Source organism: Mirounga leonina, unplaced genomic scaffold (genome assembly GCF_011800145.1).
Source record: "Mirounga leonina isolate KUSES-001 unplaced genomic scaffold, KU_Mleo_1.0 Mir_127, whole genome shotgun sequence".
NCBI classification, from domain to species: domain Eukaryota; kingdom Metazoa; phylum Chordata; class Mammalia; order Carnivora; family Phocidae; genus Mirounga; species Mirounga leonina.
In genome coordinates, this window is record NW_023270316.1 from 79,395,511 (window position 1) to 79,422,442 (window position 26,932).

The 26,932-nt window shown below is 41.1% G+C and overlaps 1 pseudogene; it reads left to right on the forward strand.

The window, feature by feature from the left end:
* Positions 1-16,017: 16,017 nt before the first annotated feature.
* On the forward strand, positions 16,018-21,665 carry LOC118009105 (annotated as a pseudogene).
* The last annotated feature ends 5,267 nt before the right edge of the window (positions 21,666-26,932 follow it).

The window sequence follows — 26,932 nt, forward strand, 5'->3', positions numbered from 1 at the left end:
CTCTAGTCCTTGTCCTCAGCAGGCTTCATTACAATGTAACATAAAGGATGATGAGTGACTCCCAGCAAACATGGAAACCACAGTTCTGTGAGTTGTTCACTTCCCATGATGATATGGGAGATCCTATAAGAAGTTTCTCAGCTCCTACTAAGGTACCCACAACTGCAAATCTGTGACTCCTGGTGCCAAAGATGACAGAAGTGGAGGACACAGCTGTTATGGCAGAGGCCCCCCCCAGCACTGGCCAGCAGAGCTGATTCAGGTTTGCTGCACCTCCTCAGGCCCTCCTCAGAGACCTGAGCTATCGTCTGAACTAGAAGGTGTGCTTGGAGTCTGTGGATGCCATCTCCTATCTCTGTTGTTCCAGAAATGGCCCCCAGAAACTCAGTTCACATCAGCTGGGCCAAAGCCTCAACAATGCCCAGGTGGGAGTCCTTGGAATCTGGCCCTGGGAGCACATGAAGCCAGGCTTTGTCAGTGTCTTGGTGTTCATTGGGCAATGTATAATGTAAAGTTGCATTTCAGCAGGGAGATAGAGAGCGCATACTGAGGGATGGAGAATAATTCAGCTCTTGTGGAGAACACAAATAGAAAGAAATAGACACTAAACACTATTGTTCTGAAAAAATTCTCATGTTCCTTCCAGTTAATTTACTATTCTTTATGCAGACTTTTTGTGTGTGTTTAAAAAATTAAAGGTACACACAAGTTTCAAAACATTTGTGAGAATGGAAACTTTATAAGTCACACCTTTTTTTTCCTTGCTGATAGTTAATATCCACAATGATCTCACAACCAAATATGGTCATTTTCTTTATCCAGAGGCATAGAAAACTCATCAGTCCATTGTAGTTTTGAATATAGAAATGGGTAAGAGGAGGCTGGATCCTGCATATTACCTATTGGGAAAGACTAGAAGCAGAAACCAGTGAGTCAGCAGATGAAATGAAGCTACCTGCAAAATCCTTGTCAGAGTATGTCCATTATTGCCTCTCATGGGCCTTCTAGAGCACCCCTCCCCCCTGCCGCATCCACTTAGGCTCTGACCTTTTCCCTTTCTACTTGTAGCTAGGTGTTTGCAGAAGTTATAGCTACCCCCTTAACTTGGGCCCCAGACCATAGCTAGTTATACAATTTTTTGAGAATGTGACTTTTTAAATAAGACTCAGCTTAGCCTGCAGCACTGTGGAACCTCTTCTTTCCTGGAGCGTGACTGTGATGGATGTGTGAGGACTGGAGGTATTTCAAGGGAGACACACAGCAGGGGCCAAAGCAGCTCTGGAATGTGGCCAAGCCCATAGCCAAGGGCTAAGTAAAATAAGACTTCCAGGTGTCATTTATACCTATGTGTGGTGATAGCCATACAATAAGAAGTGAATTATGTCAAGTTCAAAGACTACTCTAAACTTATGCTTTGAGACTAAAGATATTTATGCAAATAAGAAAATGAATGATGAAGTTAATTTTGATTTCCTAAGGGCATCTGTTAAAATTAAAAATGCCCTTGAGCGGGGGGAGAAGAATGAGTAGGAGGAGCACAGGGGATCTTTAGGTCAGTGAAACTATTCTGTATGATACAGTAATGGTGGATGCCAGTCATTATACATTTGTCAAAACCCACAGAATGCACAGCCCAAAGAGAGCACCCTAGTGTAAACTGTGGACTTTAATGAATAATAAGGTAGCAATATAAGCTTATCAGTCATAACAAAGTTACCACACTAATGCAAGATGTGAAGGTGAAAGCATGTGCAGGAGAGGAAGGGGTATGGGGGAGCTCCATATCTTCTCAATTTTTCTATAAACCTAAAAGTGCTTTAAAATAAAGTCTGTTAATTAAAAAATGGTAACTTCTGACAAGATGTAGTGATTTAATTTTTTTAAAGTAATAATTAGCTGTGTAGGATGGAATCTTTTTGTAAACAAAGATCCTCAGAAAGAAACATGACACCCACCATATAGACAAGCTGGAGGGACCAGTCTTTCTGTAAGAGTTTGGCTTTGGTGGTAGTGATGTGCACTTGGATAGGACCCCAGAAGAAAGAGCTGTATTTCCCATACACTTAGAAGTACAAGCAAATTCTCTTTGGGCATCTGAGTGTAGTTGGCAGACCTCTGAATTAGATGTAGTATGAATTAAATAGTGCAAATCCTGGGCCCCCCCTGAAATCCACTAACCTGGGACTAGGTATCAGAAGTTGGCATTTTTAACCAATACTACAGGTAATTGTTATGTACATTAAAGTTTGAGAACCATGGCTCAATATTATTTCCAGCACAGAGTGCAGTGTTTGCATTTGGCAGGTGCTCAATATAGAACTGAATTTATGGAAGAGGCATGGAACTCCAGGCCATTGAAGAGGATTATTAGACACGGTTGGGCACTATGAAATTTCTTTATGATCTAAAACTACCTATAGTTTATGCAAGTATGGAAGTAGGAAGGTGATGTATGCTTTATTGATACCCACAGGAAAGCACACAAAATTATCTAGAATTTTACAATCTGGTTAAATTCATTAAAGGAATCAAGGAAAATACTCAGGACTGGGCCAATTTTCTAGCACTCTTAAGAGTATGGACCATACTTACTTCCCTCTAGAGTGAGACTCTTAGGTTTCAGTTGCAAACCTGAAGTTTTCTCCAGTTCTCCAAGCCAAGCTAGATTTAGGGATGCTGGAACAGTATACTGGCTGTAAGGTTTTCACAGTTTCTAGGATTAATCACTGTGATAAAATATTCATAAGAGAATAATGTGGCCTTGACAACAAAGAGCTCAAAGAAAAAATCTAACAAGGGAGTGTTAACCACAGTTCATAATTTACAACTTACTTCATGTGTGTTTGTTTATTCACCTAATGTTTATTGAGCACCTACTATGTCTCAGGCACTAGGGACACACCTGGAAATAACAAGTCAAATAAGATCTCTGTTTTCATGGATCTTACAGAAGGGAGACAGAAAATAAACAACAAAATGAATTAGGTAACTTTGAATAGTGAAAAGTGCTCTGAAGAAAATGAAACAAGAATCATGATAACAAGTGGAAATGCTACTTAGATAAGGTGGTCAGAGCAGGCCTCTTTGGGAAGGTAAGATCTGAACTGAGATATGAATGACACAAAGAGCCCAACCCTCTAAAGATGTAGAGCAGTGGCATCACTGGGCCATAGTCTAGAAACAGAAAGAAGGTCAATGTGATTGAAACAGGCAGGCAGGGAGAGGAGAGTACAAAGGGAGTTCAGAGAGGTAGGAGTCAGGATTGTGTTCCAAGTGTAATGGGAAACCATTAGAGATTTTAAGCAGAAAGTAACATAATCAGATTTAATTTTTGTAAGAACAGTCTGCTAATTCTTCAGTTGGCTGATAGGTTCAAAGTGTTATTTTATTATTGTAGTTTATAAACTATAAAATATAATGTATATAACATTGATAATATAGAATATCTTGTAATTAAAATCACTCTGTCTTCTGTGTAGAGAATAGTTTATAAAGAAGTAGGAGAGAGACATCAGGAGATCTTCAGAGGAATCAGAGAAATTGTGGAGGGTTTGGATTGGGCTTAGATGGTAGCAATGGAGCTGGAGAGAAACAGATTTATAAGGTGGTTTGGAGATAAAATGACAGGACTCACTGATGGACTGGATGTGGAGGAATGGTGAAAAAATGAGAAGAACCAAGGAGGACTCTGGTTTTTGGCTTGAGTAACTGAGTGGATGGTGAAAGTAATTTACTCAGATGAGGAAGAATGAGATGGAGAAAAACTCAGGAACATGTTTAGGGGAGGAATGAACACTTCTGTTTAAGTTTGAGATGCCTATTATTCTTCCAAAAGAAAATGTTTAAGTAGGAACCTGGATATAGAAATCTATTACACAATGTTGCGATCAGGGCTAGAGACATAAATATGAAAATGACTGGAATACATTTGGTAAGTGTACAGACTTAGAATCTCTGTTTTTTGACTGGTGAGTTTAGTCCATTTATATTTATTACTATTGCTGATACATTCTTATTTTGAGCTCTTTTTACTGAGCTTTTTCTCTTTTTCCTTTATTCTGTAGGGATCATTTTATTCCCCTCCTTTTCCCCTTTAGTTTGAAAATCATATATTTTATGTTTTCAATGATTACTCTTAAATTTTTCTGTGATTTTTTTATCGTGGTAAAACATCCAAGACATAAATTTACCATTTTAACCATTTTTAAGTGTACAGTTCAGTGGCATTAAGTACAATCACATTGTTGTGCAAACATCTCCTCTATTTCCAGAACTTCTTTATAATCCTAAACAGAAACTCTGTACCCTTAAATAATGATGCCCCAATTCCCTCACCCTCCAGTTCCTGGTAACCACTATTCTATTTTATGTCTTTATGAATTTAATGATTCAAGTACCTCATATAAGTGGGATCATACAATATTTGTCTTTTTCTCTCTGGCATATTTAACTTAACATACTGTTTTCAAGGTTCATCCATGTTGGAATATATATCAGAGTTTCATTCCTTTTTATAACCGAATATGCATATACCACATTTTGCTTATTCATTCATCTGTTGATGGACATTTGGGTTATTTCCACCTTTCAGCTATTATGAATAGTGCTTCAATAAACATTGGCATACAAGAATCTGTTCAATTCTTTTGGGTACACCTAGAGTGGAATTGATGGATCATATGGTGATTCTATTTTTAATTTTTTGAGGTATCATCAAACTTTTTTTTTTTTTTTTTTTGCAGTAGCTGCCCCATATCACATTCCTACCAACAATGGACAAAGGTTCCAATTTCCCCACATCCTCACCAACACTTGCAATTTTCTGTTTTTTGTTTTTTTTTTTTTCTTTTATGGGTAACATCCAGTCTAATGGATGTGAAGTGATAACTCATTGCAGTTTTGATTTGCATTTCCCTAATGGCTAATGATATTGAGCATCTTTTCATGTGCTTATTGGCCATTTGTATATATATTCTTTGGAGAAATGTCTATTCAAGTTCTTTGTCCATTTTTAAATTGGATTTTTTTTTATTGTTGAGTTGTATGTTCTTTATATATCCTAGATATTAATCCCTTATCAGATATATGATTTGAAAATGTTTTCTCCCATTCTGCAGGTTGTCTTTCACTCTTTTGATAGTATTCTTTGATGTATAAAGGTTTTAATTTTGATGAAGTACAATTAATCTAATTTTTTCTCTTGTTACCTGTGCTTTTGGTCTTATATCCAATCATTGTCAAATCCAACATCATGAATATTTCCTTATAAGAATTTTATAGTTTTAGCTCTTACATTTAGATCTTTGATCAATTTTAAGTTATTTTTTGTATATGGTAGAAGGCAAATTGTTACCCTTAAATTTAAACATGAAATTTTGAGCAACCAAATCTGACCATAATCAATATTACTAAAGAAATTAAATTGTGACTTAGAGTACTTTTATTCAATTACCCTATTTTATCTTGTTTTTGTCCAGTTTGTTAGCTTCACCTTGGTTTCACCCCTGATTAAAAACTGTTGTTATTTTCTATCATTTATTTATATTTACTCAAACTTTATCTCTTCTTTGTTCACTATTGCTTGCTGAAGCATATTACTCTTTCCTTTTCAGTTCAATTGACTATCATTCCAGAATTTCAACTTCTTTATTTACATTCTCAATCATTTTAAACACACTTATTTTGAAGTCTTTCCATTTCCCAGCTCCATTATCATCTTCCTTTGTGTATTTTTCTGATCAGCTTTTTCACTGAAGATACAGCCCTTGGAACATTCTCAGGTTTACCTGCATAAGATTTTAACATTCTGTCTTATTTGGGTCACTGCCTCTTAGCCTGTTCCTATAATGAGCATTAAAACTTAAGCCCCTAGATACCAAGAAGCTTCACCTACTTCCCAGCCCCATCCAAATTAGTAAAATGAGTATAAATCATGAAGCCTTAGAGAGGTCCCAGGACCAAACCCAGGGGTACTCCAGCATTTAGAGGTCAGGCCTGGAAAGGGATGAAAGCAAAAGAGGCCAAGAAGGAGTGGTAAATAGAAAGAAAAGAAAACCAGGAACGTGTAATGTCACAGAAACAAAAAGAAAAGAGTGTATCAAGAAAGAGGGAGTGGCCAACTGTGCCAAATACTACTTAGAGGTCAAATAAAATGAAGACAGAGAAGTCATGACTGGATGTGGCAAGAATGGGAGGAGAAGAAGTGGAGGCAGTGATTACAGGCCATTCTTTTTAGACTATCTGTGAAGGGATCAGAGAAATAAGATAGAGAAGATAAAGGATTAGAATCAAGGAAGAGTTTAAAACTAAAGGAAGTACTATATTCCAGAGCATATTTATGTACTACTGGGGATAATCCAGAGGAGATAGAATCTTACAATGCAAAAAGAGAGGGGTAAGTTTACTGCAAGTGTAAGTCTCTTGAGAATGTGGGAGGGATGGATTCTCTGACTAGAGCCATGACATCCCACCCACCATAACAGGAAGAATGAAGAGTAGGGGTAACACAGGGGAACGGACAGATTGGAGGTAGAGAAACAGGGAGTTCCAGTCAACAAATGCAAGTTAAGGTCATTCGCCAAGAGTAGAGGCAGGGATGGAAGTCTTGGAATTGGGAGGAAAGGCCAGGTCTGAAGTGGTCATTCATAAAGCAGGCAATGTTAATGGCCTTTAGTGACTCTCAGCATGAAATTAAAATTCTCTTTGTTTCCACCAGATTCCCAGTCTTAGAGGAGAATTGCTGTGTTTGGGTACATTGGCTTTTCTGAGGATTGTTTTTCTGATTTTGGCTACAGAATGTAGTTGCATCTTGGAACCACCTTAAGCTGCATGCATTCAAGAGCCTGTTATAGCTCAGAATGTCAACTATTCCTGGTGTACCCCAATTGGCTATGGGTTGGACATGAATCAACTGAGGTGAGGGCATCCTTAACGCTTGGTGTGAGGCCATTGGCCATTCTCTCTCATGCCCATTTGGCTCCCTGAAGACAGGAATAGAATGGTGTGAAGTTCTGGAACCCCACACCCTTGACCATGTCTAACACCCCCACTTCTGACCAAGTCAGTAAGTCTGATATATAATGTAAGATATTTACTTTTCTAAAACTAAGAGGTGACTTAAAAAGGTGCCCCTTGAAGCACTGAATGGGATTGTTTTAAATGGGTCTATATATATATATATAACAAAACTATCTAGTTTTTCTTTTTTAAGCTTTATTGAGATATAGTTCATATACTATACAATTCACTCATTTAAAGTGTAAACTTCAGTGATTCTTAATATATTCACAGAGTAGTGTAACCATGACCATAATAAATTTTAGAACATCTCTATTACTCCATAAAGAAACCCCATAGCCATTAGCAGCCACTCCCCATTCTCCCTGCTCCTTGCCCTAGCAAGCACTAATTTACTTTCTGTCTCTATGGATTTGCCTCTTCTGGACATTGCATATAAATGGAATAAAAAATGTGTGGCCTTTTGTGCCTGACTTCTTTTCACTTAGCATAATTTTTCAAGGTTCACTCATGCTGTAGCATGTCTCAATACTACATGCCCTTTTACAGCCAAATAATATGCTATTGTATAAATATTTCACATTTTATTTGTTCATTCATCAGTTGATGACCATTTGGGTTGTTTCACTTTTAGATGATAGCAGTTTTTTAAAACAACTCAAAATATAATTTCTCAATTCACTGTTCTAGTGGGAAAAAGCACTCCAGATTCACTTTGGTTCAAGCCCGAGTTCATGGCTAGTACTGACAGGAGCCTACCATACCTGCTTCCCCTGTGACCTCAGGCCACAACAGTGTCAATTATTAGGAATAATGTTCAATTAAGACTACATACTGAATTGAAAGTGAGCCTAACTTTTCTTGACATATTGTCAATTTAGCTTTAAAATCTACCCTGAGAAAATGACAATCAAACCAGACAGGCCACAGCCTAGTTTCAATTGGATCTAGTTTTTTTTTGAAAGCCATGACTCAATGTTGCCCCATTGTGCAACATTTTAAAATTGACCTTACTTGTATGATCAGATAATGACATGAAAAATATTGATTTTGGTTACAGATTATTATTATTTTTTTAAATGTTTTATTCATTTATTCATGAGAGTCAGAGAGAGAGAGAGAAGCAGAGGCAGAGGCAGAGGGAGAAGCAGGCTCCCCGCCTAGCAGGGAGCCCGATGCGGGACTCGATCCCAGGACCCCGGGATCGTGACCTGAGCCAAAGGCAGACGCTTAACCATCTGAGCCACCCAGGCGCCCCTTGGTTACAGATTATAATGGCATCTTGGAACCATCTTAATATCAGGTATAGGAAGTAAAATTTATTTAACGTCAGTTTAGGGTAAGTTCCCCTGAAGATGTGATGAAGTTCATCAGCATTCCAGGGGTCCCTGTGGACCCTCAGGGTATTCTGTTTCTCTGTTTTATCTCCTGCTCCTGGGCGCCCGGGCAGAGAAGATCAATGGAAAACAGACATTGCCCAAAGATCAGCAGGCTTAAGCCCTGACTTTCCCAACCTTGGGCAATGTGAAGATAAAGTTACTGCCAGTGTTAAGCCTCAATCCACTGGAAAAAGAAAAACAGAAGTGATTGTGTTCTCTGGAAGGCAAGGCTCTAAGTGCAGAGTATCTCATGTTTTCAAAGTAGGAAAGTGTCCACAGCTAATATTTGGATGGGCCCACAGTGCGTGTCTTTCTCACTGCAGCCTGGGCCTGTCCCATCAGAGACAAAAGGCCCTTGCTGTGCACCTGTGGAGAGGAGAGGTTCAATGAAGGGAGGCAGGGCAAGCCCCTTTTTGCTGTTATTGTTTTAAGCAGAGTTTTGTGAAGGGAGCGGTTCTGGAAGTAAAGCAGAGCATGGAGTTTCTGAGCCTGGAGTGTTTTGAAATACATCTGCTCTAGAGACCCTCTGTCACTGGGCCTTCCACAGACGCTCGTTCCCCATTTCTCCACCCAGGACTGCTGACTCCTCCATCCTCTGCCAAGGACAACACTGGCCGGTGGAAATGAAGTATTTGCTGACCCCTGAGCTTATGGAACATGGAGCTTTCACTAGTAAGGAAGATGTGGGGAACAATAAGAAAACGCTTGAAGTGGTAACCTTCTTAAAAGTTACTCCTAAATCCTCTAGCCCAGGACACCAAACATTCACACAGGCATCAGGAATGTGCCATGCAGTGGGCATCTCTCAAAGAGCTCACAGACAGCAGTGGGGTCAGAACGGGGTTGGAATCCAAAGTGCGTGCCATGAAGTACAGAAATAGACATGAGCCCTGGGTGAACTGGGTGCAGGGGAATAAGAGAAACATCAAAGTGATGGATGACACCAGTTAGGTTTTTAAAGGACAAAAAAATCACCCTGAAGACAACATAGGGGCAAGGAAGGGGATTAGAGGATGAGAGGCCATGTTCCCGGTAGAGGAAATAGGACATGCAGAGGCACAAGGCAGGTAACAGTGTGATGTATGTGAGCGTGTGAATGAGTGTGTGTGGGTGTGTAAGCGTGAGTGAGCATGCTTAATGATGTATTATTCATGAGCATACAAATGATTTGGTGATCTGGTCTGCAAAGTCCTCTGGACATTGTAATACTTCCCCTATCAACACTCATCACATTTTATTAAAATTCTTTTAAAAATTTTCAGACTTCTCACTAGATTCTAAAAGTCATGTCTATCTTGATCAATCTTAAGAAGACCTTAATAAATGGAAAGACATATTTCATGTTCCTAGTTGAAAAAACATAATTTTGTAAAAATATAAACATTCCAAAGAAAATTATAAAATGTTTAATGTGATCCCAATCAAAATCCCAATAGGATGCTTTTGTAATGTGATTCCAGATTTAATTCCATCTGTATGAGTAAATACAAGAATATTCAAGCCAAAGTTTTAAATGAAAAATCACATTTCAATCATATTTTATTTTATTTTATTTATTTTTTTTAAAGATTTTATTTATTTATTTGACAGAGAGAGACACAGTGAGAGCAGGAACACAAGCAGGGGGAGTGGGAGAGGAAGAAGCAGGCCTGCTGACGAGCAGGGAGCCCGATGCAGGACTCGATCCCAGGACCCTGGGATCATGACCTGAGCCGAAGGCAGACGCTTAACGACTGAGCCACCCAGATGCCCTTTTTCAATCATATTTTAAAACTTTAATAATAAAGCAGATGATGCTCATATAGAAATAAGCTAGATCAACAGACTAGAATAAGAAATTTGGGGGGGAAATTAGGTATATATGGTAATTCAGTTATTATAATGCAATTATACAGTAAGCAGTATTGGAATAACTGCCTCATGATTTGGAAAACAATTCACCCAAATGGCTTGTCAAATGTTCAACTCAAGTCAATGCCTTGCACAGGTGGCAAATCCATCTGTGAGTATGTCCACAAGCACAGTGGTCTCTCACGGCCAGGGGACATCAGTGTGTAAGAGGGAGTAAAGTGTGTCTTCTGGGTATTGGCTGACCCATCTGACCATGTCATATGCCCAAGAATCTTATGTCCTGTTGAGGACATCTTATGTCATCTGCATGGCAGTTATGTTATCTGAAAGACTCTTTTTGGAGTATGTGGGGTATGGAGGAAGAATGTCTGCCCTCTAACAGTGAATTTACAGTGGGGAGAGTCTGGTCCTTCCTCCAGGGGAGAAAAGGAATCAACCAACAACCTGATGCGAGTAAAGAGCAACTTATCAGTGAGATCATATGATACATGTCTTTCTCTGTTTGACTTATTTCACTCAACATAATACCCTCCAGTTCCATCCACGTCATTGCAAATGGCAAGATCTCATTCCTTTTGATGGCTGCATAATATTCCATTGTATATATATACCACATCTTCTTTATCCAGTCATCTGTCGATGGACATCTTGGCTCTTTCCACAGTATGGCTATTGTGGACATTGCTGCTATAAACATCGGGGTGCACGTAGCCCTTCGGATCCCTACTTTTGTATCTTTGGGGTAAATACCCAGTAGTGCAATTGCTGGATCATATGGTAGCTCTATTTTCAACTTTTTGAGGAACCTCCATACAGTTGTCCAGAGTGGCTGCACCAGCTTGCATTCCCACCAACAGTGTAGGAGGGTTCCCCTTTCTCCGCATCGCCGCCAACATCTGTCGTTTCCTGACTTGTTAATTTTAGCCATTCTGACTGGTGTGAGGTGGTATCTCATTGAGGTTTTGATTTGGATTTCCCTGATGCTGAGCGATATTGAGCACTTTTTCATGTGTCTGTTGGCCATTTGGATGTCTTCTTTGGAAAAATGTCTGTTCATGTCTTCTGCCCATTTCTTGATTGGATTCTTTGTTCTTTGGGTGTTGAGTTTGATGAGGAATTCTTAATTGCAGGAAACAAACTGAGTGTTGTTGGAGTGGGGGGTGGGGTGGGAGGGATGTGACTGGGTGATGGACACTGGGGAGGGTGTGTGCTCTGGTAAGCGCTGTGAATTGTGCAAGACTGTTGAATCTCAGATCTGTACCTCTGAAACAAATAATGCAATATATGTTAAGAAAAAAAAAAAAGAAGAAGAAGAAGCAGGTAGTGGGAGGGGAAGAATGAAGCGGGGGAAATCAGAGGGGTAGACGAACCATGAGAGACGATAGACTCTGAAAAACAAACTGAGGGTTCTAGAGGGGAGGGGGGTGGGAGGATGGGTTAGCCTGGTGGTGGGTATTGAGGAGGGCACATTCTGCATGGAGCACTGGGTGTTGTGCACAAACAATGAATCATGGAACACTTCATCTAAAACTAATGATGTAATGTATGGGGATTAACATAAGAATAAAATTTAAAAAAATAAAATAAATAAAAGTAGGTAAAAAAAAGAGCAACTTACAATGAATTCACGGTGGGCTTTTGAAATATTTCAAAATGAAGGATTGTACATTCAACAATCCAATTATAAATAAATTCCATTATGGTTAGTTGAGTGCCTAGAAAGGAGGAAGAAAAAGACAGGAAGAGCTTTTATATATATTTTTTTTATTTATTTAATTTGATAGAGAATGAGAGCACAGGCAGGGGAGCAGGAAGCAGAGGGAGAGTGAGAAGCAGACTCCCCGCTGAGCAGGGAGCCCAATGTGGGGCTCGATTCCAGGACCCTGGGATCATGACCTGAGCTGAAGGCAGATGCTTAACCGACTGAGCCACCCTGGTGCCTCTGTAATCTTCTTTTAAAAAACTCTTCCTGGCTCAGCATCAGCTCAGTCAGCTAAGCATCTGCCTTCGGCTCAGGTCATGATCCCAGGGTCCTGGAATCGAGCCCCACATTGGGCTCCCTGCTCAGCGGGGAGTCTGCTTCTCACTCTCCCTCTGCTACTGCCCCTGCTTGTGCTTACTCTCTCTCTCTGTCAAATAAATAAATAAATAAATACTTAAAAAAAAAAAAGAAGATGACAAAAGAGTCCTGAAGATGGATGGAGGTAAGGGCCGCACAACAATTGAGCATGCTTCATGCCGCTAGAAGGTAGACTTAAGATAGTGAGGATGGGAACTCTTATGTTGTGTATATTTTACCACATTTTAAAAAAGGAGCCAGGAGGAGAAAAGAAAGCTCCAAGGCAAGCAGGGATGGTGGAGAGAAGCCTGGGCTCCTCTCTCCCAAGATGCACTCCCTTTCCATGGGATTCCAGTGGGCTGCCCAGGGCTGATGATCTCCACTCAAGACATCCCTGCTCCTGGCTGGTACTAGGACACAGCAGGTTCAAATCTATTCCTGTGCCAGGAACTCAGCTCAGGAAACATTTTTTGCTTCTTTCTCTCTTATGTTGCTACCCCAAGTGACTTGTTTGAGTCTCCGGAAAAGTGTTCTTAGACATGGGACATCACCCAACAATGGGAACTTCTGTTCAGATGTTTGTACAATAGTATCAGTCGTCATATCATATCTACACTTGTCGGTGCTTTTGGCGGTGTAGGGGGTACCAGGGGGAGTTCTAGAGAGGTGGAAGCAGGGACTTGAGAGATCTGGAGGCCATCCTCTCCAGTGGCACACGTGGTGTCCTTGGCTGCTCTCTCCCCAGTGCTCACCACGGCATTAGAGCACAGGCTGTCACCTCTCCTGGATCTTCTCCTTTGGCTGCCTCTGACTTGTCCCCACCTCCCCTCTCATCCCCCCACCTGCAACTTCTACTCTCCCCCCACCTCCATCCCCCGCTCTGGCCTGGTTTAAACACCTCTCTTCTGCACTCCCGTTGTCCCCACCTGTCAGAGTGTGTATCATGAATGAAATTGCCTGAGTCATGACCCTGTCCCATTCAACTTAAAGCCTTTTGAGAGCGGAGACCAACTTGTATTTTGCTCCATACCCTCATCCCCACAGACGCCTCATACAGAGAATGCACCCAAATTCTTGCTGAAAGAATAAATGAAAGCTGGTCCTCTTCATTAAACTGTTATTACTTCTGAGACTCAGAGCCCTTAAATAGCACACCTGGATCACAGGTAAGGAGTCAAATGCACACCTGCTGACCTGTAGTCTGGGCTTCTTGCCCTCACTGCCCAGTGATGACACAGCTGCTCCCACAAGTCCAGATTAACTGCAAGTTGAAGGTGAGGGTGAAAGCCAGGCATGCCGGGCAGACTTGTCTGGGGAGGCACCTCGAGCAGGAAAAGTTGAGGATCTAGTTCTTCTTACCATTTCTACAGTCATCCATCCAATGCCCCTGCCCAGACTTGCACTAGAATCCTAATAAACCTTCAGAAAGGACCCAATTGACCATTTATGGGGTCTACACACATGAATCACTTTCACCCACTCTCTGAGTCCTCCAGAAACACAGCAGAAATGGTGCCAAGGCCTCTTGGAGGGGTCTCAGAAATCTGCCTAGTGTCACTGTGAGCCATCTCTCCCTGGAGTCCTATGCAAAGACTAGGGCACTGGAATACTTTGCTCTCTCAGACCTTTTGGTGGTTGGGGGGCACATGGCCCCTCCAGTGAGACCCACTGATATAAACAAGAAAAGAATACTACCACGATGAGTTCTTTCTGTAAAATCTTTGTCAAAAGTTCTGTTATTTCCTATGATAGATTCAGAATGTGGACTCACTGAGTCAAAGGGTGAGAAGATGTTACATTCTTAATGGACATACCAAACTGCTCTCCAGAGAACACCAACCCAATTTCCATCATTGAGCCATAGCACCTGCCCACAGCACCCTGGTCGGTGTGATCACCCGTTACATTCTTTCTTAAACAAAGAAATGATTTTGTCTGTTGCCTGATGAGCTTCATTCATCTCTTTCAGTTAGATGATCAGCTTTTGAGAACAAAGCAAGTATAATCGGGACATAAGGATTCTGACCTTAGCTTCTGACCCTTTAGCTTCCTCATCTTCAAAAGAGGACTAAAGGACTAGAAGCGCCCTGCAGAAATGAGAGCAGAGGCAGGTAGCAGGGATGCACGCTCGAGGAACACCTCTGAGTCAACCAAACCCACTCCCAGGACAGCTGGCCCTCATCCCTGAACCAGGACAGACAGGCCTGCAGCAGAAAGGCAGCCTGACTCTTCAGGACTGCCCTTTTGCTGGACTCAGGTGGCCACCCCAACCCAAGGGCTCCATTCTGTCTTCCTGTTTCCGGAAACAACATTGCGTGCTTTCCCTTGATGACACCTCAGTGCAGCATTTAAGCAGTTAAAAGACCTTCTAGCGCCACTGTGGTCTGCACTGTTTACCATATGATTTATGATGGCTTATTTAGAATGGGTTTTCCTGTGTAGCAGTTGCCCTTTTGCCCTTCTCCCTGGTGTCCTGGCCAGATGCAAAGGGCTCTGGAGGCTTGTTTATCACTACAGCTTGAAATGCTAACCATAAACAGCCCTACACACACACAAAATCATGAGTGCTCTGAGTATTTTTCACTTTGGTTTTTTTAGTGTGTGACATTTTGAAGTACTACTTTATGACATGATTTTCTTTTTGTAACAAAAGAGGAAACAAGCACTCACTGCATCCCTGTGATGTGGATCCCTATGGTACAGGCACTATAGCAGGTACTTTGTATAATTCTGTCCTTCCTTTCTCACAACTGTCCTTATTGTCTCCATTTTACTCCTGAGGAAACCAAGTCATATAGATAATAAATAGTAACACCAAGATTGAAATGCAGATCTAAGCCTAATATGTTTTCGACTGTGGAATGTCGCTGCTTCTGGAATGCTGTCTTAAAGCATTTGTGACTTCTAAAGTGTGGTTCTGTTCCAGGTGACAAATCACTTCCTGGGACCATAGCGTTGGTTTGACATTTAAAGTGGCTAATAATTACTTATTAGCATACTTAATAGATGTTTCCTCTGTTATGAGGAAACATCTATTATGCGTAAAGGAACACTGAGTGGAGAGAGTCAGGAGGTTGTTGGGTTTGATCTGCTAAGGCTCCTACGGAAACGAGTTTCCCCAGGGTGAGAGGCATGGTGGTGGCAGGGAGTAAACAAGGCCTTCCAGGGGAGTGACAGCAAACCCATCACCACCACCAGGGTGAAGGGTTCACAAGGGATGGAGGAGAATAAGCATGTGAGTTACAGAGGCAGGGCTCGGCAGTGCACTGAATTAGCTAGGACTTGTTTTGCCAGGAAAAAAAGCATGAGTGAGTTACATGACTTAAATATATGCCTACAACTACAAATGACCTAAGGCAGATAATTCTACCTTTCGTGACTCAGATTCTATCTTTATAAAAATGGGAGAAATAAAACTGTGCCAAGTAACACACTCCCTTTACTTCCTAGAGATGTTGGGGGAACTTCCAGAGAGTTTTCTTCACCTGTAAACCCTGGTTACACCCCAATATACAGTTCTCTAATTCTTTATTCTTGCATTGCAGGACACCAGGAAAACCTTTCTGACATAAACCAGGGAAATTATACAGAGCTACCTAAGTTAATTCTAAAATTCAGTTTCTACCAAATCCAAGTACCCTTCTTGGTTATAGATTCATAAAACTAAAAGGTCTTAGAGATGACTCTGTGCAGTGAGGGCAAATGCCCGACATGCTCATCTGCACCCCCCTGCATGCAGCCCTCAGGTAGACACTTTATCTCATCTGGACACCTGTCTCTGGAGCCTGACCACAGCCTCAGAATCCTTCTCAACCAGCACCTCCAGCAGCCACCATCAGCTGACAGCAACTGGCATTTGAATAGAAACCTATCTGCCATCTCTGATCTAGTACAACCCTTTCCTTTCATAGAAGAACTGGAAGCTTAGAGAGACTGAATGATGAAACCAGGACGATACCAGGATCTCACAGCTAATAAATGGCAGAGCCAGGAGTCAAATCAAGGCCTCTGACTTCTAGCTTTACATCCATATTTTTTTGATGCCTTTGAGGCTAACAAGACCCAGCTCAAGTAAATAATTCATTTATTCATTAAATAGTTATTGAGAACCTACTATGTACCAGACATTATGCCCAGATAAATGACTAATCCCTGTTGGTCCAGCTGAAGAGGAAGTCCATAAACCACAGACCTTTTCTCACTCAGCATGAGTTGGATCAAAATTCGACTAGTTGGATGGTTGGATGGATGGATGGATAGATAGATAGATGATAGATAGACAGATAATCATGACATCACATTTTCCATGGACTTTAGAAATACCTGTCAAAAAGAAGTTTACAAAATTAATTAATAGTAAGATAATTAATGACTCCTACCCATTACATCATTTTGTTTGTCAATTTTCTGTTTCTTCTGGTCATCTTCTCCTGGGCATTGTGCTATAATATAAGGAACACGATTATACATAGCTTTATGGAAAAACTATTATAGGAGGAATTTAAGTACCTTGCTCCAAGTCTTATATCAGGGTTTAGGACAGAAAAAAAGATATAATCATCATAGGTCTTGGTTACATTTACATTATCAACCATGAGTAAAATGTCAGTTGAAGGTCAACTAAATTATATGTCCTTTGGTTATATTATAGGGAAGATAGCATTGAACCAAGTATCAGAAGACCTGGGTTCTAGTTTTGTTCCTTCCCAGGCTTTTGTGACACTGAATGAATCACTTCAATATCACTGAGCCTTTCTCTTCATTTATAAAATGACTTTGTGCCCTGCCTGTCTCCGAAGGTTGTTATTAGCATTAATAATAATAATAAAAAGCTTCCACTGCTATTGTGATTTACCATTGCAGTACTCTTTCACAACAACCCTGAGAGGTGGGTAGGGCAGTTATAATTACCCACAATTAAAGATGAGAAACCCAAGGCTCAGAGAAGTGAAGTAACTATCTCAAAGTCACCCAGCCAGAAAGTGGTGTCAACAGGAGTGACCTTTCTGCTTTCTGTGTGGACACCGCCCCCCACTCCCATGTGCTTTTTCTCCAAGGGAGGCAGGGTGACTAGAAGCCCTTTCGTACACTGTTGTGTTGTTGGTGTATGGTGGGAGCTGGCTCTCTAGGCAGCTCTCAGGAGCTTGGAAATACCTAAGGGGCTCTTGGCAGGTTTTCCAGTTGTGGAAACTAGAAGAGGATGTTCTCAGTGAGAAGTTTCTCTGCTGTGCTCACAGACTCCTTATCTGTTGGCTCCAGTCTGCTCCACTTCTCTACCACATTAGTAGCTATCTCCATGTGTGTCCTTAGTAATTTCCTCTAAAAGGCAAACACACACACACACACACACACATGCACGCATGTGTCACTTAATTGCAAACATAAATTTCAGTGGAATGGCCCTCTATCAAAATCCTTAGTTGTAAACAGCCTCTTAAAAAATTAGTTAAGTCATGTCTTATACATGGGTTCTTGCCGCACAGTGCCCAGGAAAAGACCAGAAGAAACAGAAAACACACCAAGTTAATTAGCACTCTTTCTGTGCCTGATTGGCTCTGCAGGGCTGGCAGGCATGTTAGATGTAACAAGGCAGCAGCAGGGACCACCACTGTCAACTCTTTGACCCTTTGGGAGTCTCTACCCTGAGTGTACCTTTCTCCAGTACAGACACTCTTACCCTTGTGCTTATAGAAGTCACTGTGCACTCACCACCTCTTGTACTGGACCAGGGGGAGGGGCTGCCAACAGACCCAATATATGGTGGTGTTCTCCACTCTTTCTTTTTTTTAGATTTTATTTATTTATTTGAGAGAGAGAGAGCAAGAGAGATCACAGAGGGAGAGGGAGAAGCAGAGTCTCCACTGAGCAGAGAGCCTGATGCGGGACTTGATCCCAGGACCCTGAGATCATGAACTGAGCTGAAGGCAGACACCCAACCAAATGAGCCACCCAGGCACCCTTCCACTGTTGATTTTATTGGTAGACAGTAGCTCTAGAGCAGACGCTTGCAAACTTTAAAAGTGTGAGTGTGTGTGCGTGTATGTGTGTATGTGAAACAAAAAACAATACCCTACATCTCATCCACTTTCAGATTTCCTGGCCTACTCTATTTTATATAAATGAAACCTAATGTGTTGATTTTATGAACTGCCAATAGGTTATGACCCACTACATGAAGTGGCATCCTTCAAAGAGTGACTGCATACCGGAGGGCAAACTCTCATGGCACAGGAGTGGAGACCTTGCTCAGAGCAGTGAAATGATTGCCCAAACAATTTGTCCTGAGGCTGCTCCCACCTCCCATGTTCTTCCAGCCTCTTCTATCCACACCAAATCCAGCCTCCTAACAAGCCTACCTGCCTCCAGATGGGTTCCTCTCCATCCTATCCTCCACTACTGGGAGAATGATTTTCTGAAATAAACATCTTCCCCTTTCCTACCCTTCTGAAAACCTTCCCATGACTTCCCCCAGCCCCATCATCTAAAGGAGGAAGTCTAAGCTCCTCAGATGGTTGATGAGGCCCCTTTGACCCCAGTCCTACCTCCCAAGTCTCAACCCCTACACTCCCTCCCTTTCTCTTTGTATTCCCACTGCACTACAGCAGTTGTGGCTGACCCACAGCACATGATATTTCGTGTCTCCACGCCTCTTCTTCCCTAAGACCTGCAGTAGATAAAATAACACCTCCTCCAGGAAATAGACTCTGCCCATCCAGGTTGCCAGGCACCTACTTTGCATGATCTGTGGTCCTCTGGGCACACCCTGTGTGAGTACCTACTCTGGTATTTTCCCTCCTGAACAAGTGTGTAGGTGGTAAGAGGGGTGGGACCCTGGGCAGGACAAATGAGGCCATCGCTTGCTGAGGGAAGTGACTTAACAGGCAGCATGTTGGGAGAGAAAATGAAATCAAAGCCAGAAAGACTGACCAACTGAGTCATCAGTGGAACAGGGCTAGCTGAGAGAAGAGTCCAAATACAGGGCAATATGAGAGATCCCCAAGGAAACCCAGTGACCAAAGAAGGCTGAACATAGAAGATGAGCAGTCAAGTGCACATCTTGGCTACTCAAAATGTGGTCCATGAACCAGCACCCCCAGCAGTTTGTTACACATGCCCTAGTCTAGATCAGAGAAGCACTGGTCTGAAGGAGCTTCTCTGAGCTGGAGAGCAAATGCTCCAGCTTTCTATGTGCCTGGTTACCCCCGCTTCTCCCTGGGCTGTGCTGAAGTTTTCTGTCTGCAGGTCTGTCCGCCTGAAAACAGGGACAGCATCTTGTGTGTCTTTGTGTCCTCAGTGCCTAGTCTGCCCACATCATGTCATGTGGGTTAACATGACATGATGTGGGCATATTCTTGCATGCTCTGGGACAGAAATACTTCCTACAGATCTTCCAAATTGACTTGTAATAGAAGCAGCACTCTTGGTCAACTTAATTTCATTTTTGCTACTTAAAGTTGTTATGAAATCGAGACATGCTCATCATGGATGTCTTAGAAAATAAAAAAAATTTTAAAAATGCATCTATACACTCACAATCCAGAGACAACCACAACTACAATTTTATAACATTTCTGTTTCTTTTTAAATCTCTGTGGATGTTTATTATTCTTCTAAGTAGTTCACATCATATTCATGTAACAGGTTTAAATGTATCAGTGGTGACAGTGACCCCAAGACAGTGACTTTGACATTCCCACAGTCCATAGTAAGTACAATTCTGTGGCATCAAGTACGTTCACATCATTATGCAACTATCATCACCACCCAACTCCAGAGCTCTTTCCTCTTTCCCAACAAAAAGTCCATACCCATTAAACACTAACTCTCCTTTCCCCTCCCTGTAGCTCCTGGCAACCACCATTCTACCTATGTCTCAGCATAGGTTGACTACTCTAGGAACATCATATAAGAGGAATCATACAATATTTGTCCTTTTATGATGGGCTTATTTCATTCATCATAATATCTTCAAGTTTCACCCATGTTGTACATATGACAGAATTTCCTTCCTTTTTAATACTGAATATTATTCCATTGTGTGTATGTACCACATTTTGTTTATTCGTTCTTCTGTTGATGGACTCAAGTTGCTTCCACCTTTTGGTTATTGTGAATAATACTGCTGTGAATGTGGGTATACAAATATCTGTTCTATTCTCTCTTTTCACTTCTTTTGGTGAAAGTGGAACTACTGAACCATATGGAAATTTTATGCTTAATTTTTAAAATTGCCATACCACTTTCCATGGAGGCTATTTTATTTTATATTCCCAGCAGCAATACACAGGATTCCAATTTTTCCACATCTTCCTCAATACTTATTATTTTCTGATTGTGTGATAACAGCATCCTAATGTGTGTGAGGTGGTATCTCACTGTGGTTTTGATTTGTATTTCTGTAAATTAGATTATTGATGTTGAGCATCTTTTCATGTGGCTATTGGCCATTTGTATATTCTCTTTGGAGAAATGTCTATTCAAGTCCTTTGCACATTTTTAATTGGGTTTTTGGTTTTTGTTGTTGAGTTGCTGTCTCAGAAATTTACTCAAAAAAGTCAGGACCTATTCTCAGTTAAAAGGTTCAAAATCTGTGGCCCTAGCACTGGCTGTCATGAAGAAGCAGGAGGTCAAGAAAGTGGCAAATCCCCTGTTTGAGAAAAAGTCCCCAAATTTCAGCACTGGACAAGGCATCCAGCCCAAAAGGGACCTCACTCACTTTATCACCTGGCCCCATTACATCTGGTTGCGGTGGCAAAGGGCTATCCCTTATAAGCGGCTGGAGGTGCTCCTGTGGTTAACTGTAGTTTACCTAGGCCTTGGACCACCAAAGAGCTACTCAGCTGCTTAAGCTGGCCTGAAAGGAAGGACCAGAATGCAGAGATTGTTGGCCTGGGTTGTGAAGAAAACCGCCTGGCAAAGCGAATGTCCTTACTGAGAAGCCACTGTCCTTTGAGTGGGGGTTAACACTGCCACCACCTTGGTGGAAAACAAGAAGGTCATACTGGTGATGATTGCACATGTCATGGATCCCATCAAGCTAGTTGCCTCCTTGCCTGCCCTATGTCCTAAGACAGGGGTTTCCTACTGCATTTTCAAGGGGAAGGCCAGGCTGGGGCATCTGGTCCACAGAGGAGCTGAACCACACAGGTCACCTGCACACAAGTTAACTCAGAAAATGAAGGGGTTCTGGCAAAGCTGCTGGAAGCTACCAAGAGACCAATTACAATGACAGATTTGATGAGATCCATCACTGGGGAGGCAACATTGTGGGTCCAAAATCTGTGGCTCCCATTACCAAGCTGGAAAAGGCAAAGGCAAAAGAACTTGTCACCAAATTGGGTCAAGTTTTCTGTATATAAAAATAATAAAAATTGTCCTTCAAAAAAAAGTTCAAAATTCTCTCAATTATTTTGCCTTCCCCTTTGACTTCTCCCTGGGCTGGTGTCTGGGTGGAGATCTAGACCAAGGCAAGCAGTTATAATTCACCCTATATACATGTGATGGAAGCTTATTTTTTGCTCATATCAAGCCCATTCTAGATTGGCAGGTGATATTTTCCACAAGATAATTCAGGGAAGAAGGCTCTGCCTTTCTCTAGGACCTTGTTATTTCTATTCAGCTCTGTGTGAGTATAACATGTGTATGGCAGGGACACTTGCTTCTAAAAAGCCTTGGCCTGAAAATGTAAATACCAGTGGTGTTCACATTCTAGTCACCTGCCAGCCACATCTAACTGGAAGGAAGCCTGGGAAATCTAGCTCTCACTTGAAGAAGAGCAAATGATTTCTGGTGAACAACTCAAATCCCTACCACTCACAGAGACTGGGAGGAGAGTTTTACAACATGCTGTTGTGTTCTGCATTGTCCCTGGCCTTGTTGAGATATCTCCATCCACTTGTCCCTGCTTCAGCCATTTTGATGCAACTGGCCTGGCCTTTGGGCACCTGTCATTCAGATCAGCCCCAGACTGAGGTGGGCTCCATCCTGCAGCCTTTACTCCATGCTCATTGCTCACACTACAGGACACTTCTCCCATTAAGCACAGGGAGACTTTGTCTCCCCCAAAATAGCACAGGCTGTGAGGAACTAGTGGGCACTATCTCAAGCTCTCCTCTCCCTAATATACACCTTACTGACCACCCCATGTTGGGTGAAGGGCCCTCACAAGGTGGTGTCATTTCATAGAAGTAATATTGTTGAAGTGACACTTAATCTTTTCCTGGGGGATTTACATTCCTTTTCTCCCATTGTTTTCCGCTAAGGAGGAGGTAACAGTGAGCAGACCTTAAGCTCATTTAAAACAAATGGGCGGCTCTGTTGGTTAATTATCCGACTCTTAGTTTCACCTCAGGTTGTGATCTCATGGGTCATGAGATGGTGCCCACTCCATGCTCAGCAGGGAGTCTGCTTGAAGTCTTTCTCCCTCTGCCCCTCACCCAGCTCATGTTCTCTCTCTAAAGCAAATAATCTTTTTTAAAAGTTAAATAAATAAATAAATAAAACAAACAGCCTCTCCCTTCTTCTCTCCAGAGTTCTCTCCTAAATCTTGTAAATAAAAAGCTCTTTGATTTCAGACTGTTGTGCTCATTACCAGTTTAATTCATTCAGTGCTTCAAATGCCCTTATTTTGGGAGGCAGGATGTTCTTTCCTTCCTCCAATCCTTGAAAGCCATTGAGCCAATGGGTAGAAACCAGATGGGCAAAAGAATAATTGTGAGAGAAAAATTCTGTTTCAAGCCTCCTGATTTGTCCTACCACATTCAGCTTTGAATCTGGCTTTTTTACCTAACAATTATTCCATGAGACTTTTCTCATGCCTATTGGGAATTATTTGAAAATGCAACTTTGTCACAACAAGAAACAAGCTGAACAAACAAAATCACAACTCTTCCTAGAGCCACCAGAGAATTGAGGTCACAGGGCAAACCACTGCTCTGAGAATGTGAAAGAGAGAAAGGTACAGAGAACCATAGCTTACGAGGTGCAGAAGTCCACAGCTGGAGCTAGTAATTGGTAGGAACACTTAACTAAAACTGATGAATTCTGAAGGTTCAGTGTAGATTAAGTGCTTAAGAGTTAAAACTCTTAAGTGCTTAAGAGTTAAAAACTCTGGATCCAATCTTAGGGGACACTCCATACTTTCATGGGTTTTACCTCCAAGAGCTCTGCCAGGTTCTCAGGGTGTAGATTGAAGGAAAATCCCCTCAAACTTCCAACAGGGGGAGGATAAAAGTAACCATTTTGAAAGTTTCAAGGGAAACTTTCAACAGAGCCTAACCAGCTTCGGTTGGGGCACAATTCAGCCAATGTGGGCGAAGGGAAATGCCAAACTCCAACCCCCACTAGCCTTCTTGTCTCACCTATGCGAGGAGGAGGAGAGCTGAGAAGCACTTGTGAAGGTCACAGCCCAGGGCTCACTAACAGACTAAGATCTAATCATAATACTATGGGGAACTTACCCTCCCCCACACCTCACCACCCCATTGATAGGGCATCTGTATAATAACAGGGGAATCATAGGTGAAAAAACAGCAGGGCTCAGATCTTATTTAAGAAGGAGTCTCTATGGAAATCCAGAGATAACAGGGAAGACAAAAAAAGGGTGCTAGAGGAAATTTAAGCCTCTGACACCTACAGCTTCAGCAAACAGTAAGCACAACTTAACTTCTAGCCAGATAAACCTAAAACCTCACACAAAAGATCTATTTACCTCAATTTCTATTACCTGGAACATCATCTCTAGCTTCAACAAAAAATTAGAAGGCATACTCCAAGCCAAAAACATAGTTTAAAGAGATAAAACAAGTATCTGAACCAGACTCATATGGCAGAGATGTTGGAATTATCAGACTGGGAATTTAAAATAACTATGATTAATGTAGTATGGGCTCTAATGGGAAAGTGGACAATATTTAAAAACAGAGACAAACCACAAGAGACTCTTAATCTCAGGAAACAAACTGAGGGGTGCTGGAGTGGAGGGGGGTGGGAGGGATGAGGTGGCTGGGTGATGGACATTGGGGAGGGTATGTGTTGTGGTGAGTGCTGTGTATTGTGTAAGACTGATGAATCACAGACCTGTACCCCTGAAACAAATAATACATGGTATGTTAATAATAATAATAAAAAAATGGTTGGAAAAAGTAAACAGGGAGCTGGAAACACTAAGAAAGTACAAAGGGAAATGCTAGAAATTAAAGAAAAACCATTGTAGTAGAAATGAAGAATGCCTTTGATGGGCTTATCAGTAGACTAGTCATGGCTGAAGAAAGAATCATTGAGCCTGAAGATATGTCAAAACAATTTCAGTTGCTTTTTATTTTGTATTAGCTGTTTGTAGTTCCTATTCTTTAAATTATCTGCTTTTTCCTGACAACTTAAACTCTGTGTCTAATCATTTCTCTTCTTTGGGTCACTATTTGATCCTGAGAGAAAAACTCATTAAAATGTATGAGTATCGGGGGCAGGTAAACAGACAAGAAAAAGATAATATGAGGAAAAACTAAAGAGAGAAAGAGAAAAATAATTAGAAATTAGACTAATGAAGTATAAGAAGATATGGAGACCAATCACAGAAGAGAAAAAAATAAATCAGAAATGTAAATCTATACATAGATCAAAGGGAGGGATGATACTGAAAAGAAACAACAGAATCAGAATACCCATAAGTCACATAAATCAAATAAAAAATAGGATCATTAGAATTGATACTCAAGGATGCAGGGAAGTACATGCAAATACACAGAGCAAGGATAATAAAAAGTACACCTGAAATTTTAATGCAGGTATGTAGATGGGCAGTATGATGTGGAGGGAAGAACAAGGCTTCTGAGTTACACTGTTAAATTATTCCATACAGATGCATGAACTTCATAGGGTAAATTAACTGCTGTGCCCATTTCCCCAGCTCTGAAATGGGAATAATAATAGTATCTACCTCAAACCATTGTTGAGACTTACATGAGTTAGAACATAGAGAGTACCTAAAAGAATATCTGGCATATAATAGTTTAGCTTTTATTATTACTACAATACAATTTTTTAGAATACAAGATTGTGGAAAATAGGGACCATATCTTGGCCATTTTTATATTCCACCCAGCAGATTGGCTGGCACCATAGTAAGTACTCATCAAATGCAGAAATACTGAATGAGAGAGAAATATAATCTTAAGACTATCACTAAGACAATGGCTTTGAATTCCATAGTAGTTAAGAGCTGCTTCTCTTAAAGAAATGATTATAACCTTGGAGAAAATGTTCATGTAATTTTAGAATTTCCATTGTTCATTTTACCCAGCCAAGGCAGGAAGGGATAAGTGGTTTGACTTTTGGCAGACTAATTTGATTTCAGCTGAGATACTAAAAGATGAGATATTTCTAAATGGTGTAAAAATACTAAAACACTTAGTTCTTGCTGCAATTGTAATTTATATGATTGAGGATCAAAAGGAGAGAAATAAATACAATTATACATGACACTCTCTGATGAAGTGAGATTTTAAAGGGTCTTACATAGGTGAGAGTGATGTGAAGTAGTAAGAATAGCTTCAAATAGGTGGAATCTAAAATTATGGCAGGACAATAAAGAGGTAAGTCTTTTGCTTATTGCCTATTGTTGTTTGCACCTGGTGGTAGGATATTGATAGAAAACATACAGAAAGTGAAATTTATCATCTTCTAATTTGAGTCTGTCTCCTGTGTTAAGGAGAAACATTTTTAGACTGAAAGTTGTAGAAAGAACTGTGTAAGGAAAACTGAAACCCAATGTCGGTAAAGAGGTTGGAAGAGATTTCTTGAAATCTCAGAAGAGAAATGAGAGCTGCAGGTTCTTAGAAAACTTTGCACTACATGGGCCGAGCTCTCTACCTATGTTCACTGTTCCCTCAACTGGAAAGAGCACACAATACCCAGACCTTGGACTTCTAGTGGAGAAAGGAAAAGCACCTGGGAGGAAGTGAAGAAGTCATTTCCAATCCAGCAGATGTGTCTTACTATGAGTAAGACAGATAGTAAGGACTGGCAGGCCAGCTCTGCTAAGGTGTTTCAACAAACAGGGAAGGAAAGAGGGGAGGGGAACAAAGGGGAAGAACAGAGATGGAGAGACCAACCCAAGAGAAAACATCACTTCAAGGAACAGAAGCAAGCTCCTCACAATTGTTTCACCTCCACAACATCATTTAATAAGAATATGCAGTCAACAGAACAGTAAAAATAGAAAACAATCACAGGAAGAGATTGAAAGGAAGCTGCAAGATATAAGACATAAGGCAACTTGCTGAGGATTGAAATCTCACTGTTAATTAACAGATGGATTAGAGAAGCAAGGGATGGAACTAGATGCTGGTGGAAATTAAATTACCAACAAAGTTGGAAAGGTTTGGTATAATCCGGGAGAAAGCCGATGAAAACAACAAGAAAATTAAACTGGAAGGAAGCTAATAGAAGTAACAAAGACAACCCACACAGAGGGAACAGAAGACACATTCAAAGATAGACACAAGAGCGTTTTCCTGAAAAAGAAAGAGAACAGAATTTTGTATCAAAAGAGCACACCATATTTCAGGAAATTTTGATAGGAAACCTCAAGTATAGAATTGAGTTTTGAGGCAAAGAACAGATTCTT